Raw genomic sequence first — 4,923 nt, 5'->3', positions numbered from 1 at the left:
CTACAATTTTGTCTAGGATTTTAGCATCTATGTTCATGAGGGATATTGACATATAATTATCTTTCCTTGTATTGTCTTAATCTGGTTTTGGTACCATGGTAATGTTGGTTTTATAGATTAAGCTTGGAAGTGTTGCTTCCTCCTTAATTTTTTTTTTTTTTTTTTTTTTGAATAGTCTGAGGAGGGTATGTTTTACTACTTCTTTGAATGTTTGGTAAAATTCCCCTGTGAAGCCGCCTGGCCCTGGGCTTCTGTTTGCTAGAAGCTTTTTGATGATTGCTTCAATTTTCTCCCTAGTTATCAGTCTATTGAGATTTTTAGATTCTTTCTGATTGAGTTTTGGAAGGTTGTATTTTTCTAGGAATATGTCCATTTCTGCTAGGTTGTCTAGTTTATTAAAATAGAGTTGTTCATAGTAATTTCTTTTTACAACTAGGGCCCGGTGCATGAAATTCATGCACATTAAAAGTGAATTAATTAGAGGGGGCGGAGCTTGAAGATGGCAACCGAACAGTCGGACTTGTTCTGACTCTGGTCCCAGAACGGATAAAAGTAACATCTGAGTCGCTCAGGGAGGGTTGATTGGCAGCTGAGGGGCAGCAGAGGTTTCAAGGAAGCTAGGCAGCGATCCGCTGGACAGGATTTCCAGCCAGTGGCCAACACTGCCACAGCGGCGGCCACGGCGGCAGAGGCAGCGGCGGCGGCGCTGTGAGAAAGGAGTGGCTTCTCTGAAGCCTGGAAAGCCCACTGTGGAGAGGTCCATCCAGTAGCTGAGACGCCCGAGTTGGCGCTGGCGCGTGGATTCAAAGGAGTTCTTCGGTCACCCACGGAAAGGTCAGAATTTGCAGGGAAAGCCTGAGAGATCGCGGTCCCGCGGCGCCGGCAGCCACGGTAGCGGGGAGTTCCGGCCCCGCCTCCATGGAGCGCCCGCAAAGCTGAGCCCTAAGAAGGCTGCAGCGACATCTAGTGCTGGGTTTGGCATAAACTTCCCCAGAAGCGGGAATTTTTTTTTATTTTAAAAAAAAGCCAGGGGACACGGAACAGAGTGTTAAGAATCGCTCGCGGCTGTACCGCCAAGGGCGGAACATCTGGACACCTCGGCGCCTGATCCCCTTCACCCCCTAGCTTCAGAATACTAGGGAAGGACAGCCTAGTTGGGCATATCCGGGGAATTTTCAGGGAGAAAGTGCCTCCCTGGAAACAAGGGATCGGAGCCAGAAGAGATAGTCTGGGAGCCAGCTAGCACCCTGCCAGCTACAGCCATAGAGAAAGAAGGCCGGAGCAACCAAAAAGACTGGGAGGTCAAACCAGAAACACTGACACCTAAGAGCTGAATTACAAACTGCCCTTTTTTTTTTTTTTTTTCTCTTTTGTTTTTTCCCTTTCTTTTCTTTTGTCTTTTAATTAATCAAAAATAAATGGACACAAATAACTAAGATATAGTCTAATAAAAATTAAGGATTACCTTACAAAACTGAGGTGCAGTGGAAAGCTGGGAACAGCAAGACTGTCTGGTCAGAGAATCAGAAGTGCCAAATACATTAACTGAGGAAGTGAGTGACCAGTACTGGTCATTTTTTATGCTAATTTTGCTATTCTTTATTTTATTTTCATTTTTTACATCTTTTATTTAATTTTTATTTTTCATATCTTTTACTTAAGAAACAATTTTTTTTTCTTTTTTCCTCACTTGATTTTACCTTTTCAATTATTACATTTTTCAATCTATATCATCACTATTACTACTGCTATTTTGCAATTTTTTAAAAAAAATTTTTATTTATTTTTTTTTTCTTTTCTTTTTTTTCTCTCTCTAGTACCATTTTATTTTTTCTTTATTTTACATTGGGAGTAACCTTCATTCTATTTTAATCTCTACTATAGCATCATTCAACCCTATCTCAACTCAACCTTTACACTATCACTCTCTTACTAAACTTTACCCTTTAGTCTACAGTTTATCCTATCCCTTTCCGGCTTTAGTTTTTCCTCTATTCTCTCTGTATACCCCCTGCTAAAGCTCTCACTATACTTATAGACCTAAGTTCCAACCCCTGATCCAAGTGTATAAATACCAATCTCTGCACTATATTAACTAGTTAAAAAAAAAAAAAAATCCATTCTCCCCTCTATCCTTTTCGCATTGTATGTGTGAAGGTTGATTATTGTGAATTTTTATGCCTTTTAGTGAAATTGTTATGCTTATTCCTGTATTGTTATTGTTGCTTTGTATTTTTTTTAAATCCTCTGTTTTTGTTTGTTTCTTTTACTTCTGTATATCATAGCCTTACTTAATAATAGTGGATATTGTAGTTTGTATTAATCTCCAAGTATTGTTACTGGCATTGGCTGGGTCCAGAGGTTTTTCTATGGCAATTTTCTCCACATATATATAGTTTGTTTCCCATTTCTCTTTTAGTTTGCTTCTTCTCTCTCTTTCTCTCTCTCTCTCTCCCTCTTCTTTTTTTCCCTGTTTTCCAACTTCATTTTGTCATTACTTTTTTTTTCTTCTTCTTTTTCTATCTCTTTATCCCTCTTTTTTTTTTTAATTTACTTAATTTTTTTTTAATTTTAATTTTTTTTTAATTTTTCTTTATTTTATTTTTACCTTTATTCCTTCTCTCCTATCCCCTAAGTTGCCTTTCTCTAGTGGTCACCTTTATTAGAGGTTATTAATATTGTAAATACATTCCTGTGAAGTGCCTCTTGTGTTGTACCTGGTAGTGTTGTATTTTGTACCTCAAAATCAACGCAGGAGAAGGAATACCACATAACCAGACATCCTGAAAAGAGAGGCCATGGGGAGACAAAACATAGTCCGCACGTGAAAGAAAAGCAGGCATCACCAGAAAAGGAAGTAAACGAGCCAGAGGTAAGCAGCCTGCCAGAGCAAGAATTCAGAGTAATGATCATAGCATGGCTAAAAAGAATGGAAGAGAAATTTGACAAAAGCCAAGAAGAAATGAGAAAGAACCATGAGGAAATGAAGAAGAGCCATGAGGAACTGAAGAAGAACCAAGAAGAAATGAAAAGTGACATCGCTACCATGAAGAACTCAATAGAAAGCATCAAGAGTAGACTAGATGAAGCAGAGGACCGCATCAGTGAGCTAGAAGATAAGATGGAAAAAAATACCCAAGTAGAGCAACTTCTAGAAAAAAAGATTAAAAAGCAAAAGGAAAGCCTACGGGAGCTTTGGGATAAAACAAAACAAAATAATATTCGAATAATAGGGGTTCCAGAAGGAAAGGAAACTGAGGTAGACATGGAAAAAGTATTTCAAGAAATAATGACAGAAAACTTTCCTGAAATAGAAAAGAAAAAACCCACACAAATCCAAGATGCCCGCAGAGTCCCAAGCAAAATGAATCCCAGAAGACAGACTCCAAGGCACATTATAATTAAATTGGCAAACAACAACGACAAAGTAAGAATCTTAAAAGCAGCCAGAGAGAGACAGAAAGTTACATACAAAGGAACCCCCATCAGACTAGCAACTGATTTCTCAACAGAAACTTATCAGGCCAGAAGGGAATGGGATGAAATATACAAAGTCATGCAAAGGAAGGGTCTGAATCCAAGAATACTGTACCCAGCAAGGCTATCAATCAAAATTGAAGGGGAAATCAGGAGCTTCACAGACAAAAAAATACTGAAGGAATTTATCTCCACCAAACCAGCAATGCAAGAAATTCTAAAGAGTCTACTGTAAAAATAAAGAAATAAGAAGTGAAGAAGGAACACGGGTATAGAATAAAAATGGCGTCAAATGAGTACCTATCAATAATAACCTTAAATGTAAATGGATTAAATGCTCCAATCAAAAGACATAGGGTAATGCATTGGATAAGAAAACAAGACCCATACATCTGTTGTCTACAAGAAACCCACCTCAGAAAAAGAGATGCACACAGACTGAGGGTGAAGGGATGGAAAAAAGTTTTCCAGGCAAATGGAAATGAAAAAAAAGCTGGGGTAGCAATACTTATATCTGACAAATTAGATCTCAGAGTGAAGGACATAACAAGAGATAATGAAGGCCACTTCATAATACTAAAGGGAACAATCCAACAAGAAGAAATAACCCTGGTAAATATATATGCACCCAATACAGGAGCAACCAAATACATTAAAAAACTGCTGGAGGACATTAAGGGAGAGATTAACAGCAACACAATCATAGTAGGAGATTTTAATACCCCACTGTCACCCTTCGACAAATCATCTAAACAAAAAATCAGCAAAGAAATATCAATCCTAAATGACTCACTAGACCAGATGGAATTAATTGACATCTTCAGGACACTCCACCCCAAAGCCACAGAATATACATTCTTCTCAAGTGCACATGGGACATTCTCAAAGATAGACCACATTTTGGGACATAGGCAAAGTCTCTTCAAATTCAAGAAGATAGAAATCATATCAAGTATCTTCTCAGACCATAATGGCATAAAACTGGAAATTAACTACAATAAAAATAATCCAAAGAAATCAAACACATGGAGACTAAACAGCTTGCTATTAAACAAGGACTGGGTTACCAGAGAAATCAAGGAAGAAATTAAAAACATCCTGGAAACAAATGACAATGAAAGCACAACAATCCAAAATCTTTGGGACACAGCAAAAGCAGTTTTGAGAGGGAAGTTCATATCCTTACAAGTCTTTTGCAAAAAACTAGAAAAAATAGTAACAGATGATCTAACTCTACAACTCAAAGAGTTAGAAAAGGAGCAACAAGAGAAACCCAGTGTAAGCAGAAGGAAGGAAATAACAAAAATCAGAGCAGAGATAAACGACATAGAGACCAAAAAAACAATACATAAGATCAACAAAACCAAGAGCTGGTTCTTTGAAAGAATAAACAAGATAGATGGACCTCTAGCCAGGCTAACCAAGAAACAAAGAGAGAGGACCCAA

This window comes from Pipistrellus hanaki, assembly GCF_964339955.1.
Source record: "Pipistrellus hanaki genome assembly, chromosome: 3".
In the NCBI taxonomy this organism is placed as follows: domain Eukaryota; kingdom Metazoa; phylum Chordata; class Mammalia; order Chiroptera; family Vespertilionidae; genus Pipistrellus; species Pipistrellus hanaki.
Note: the sequence above shows the minus strand (reverse complement) of the source record.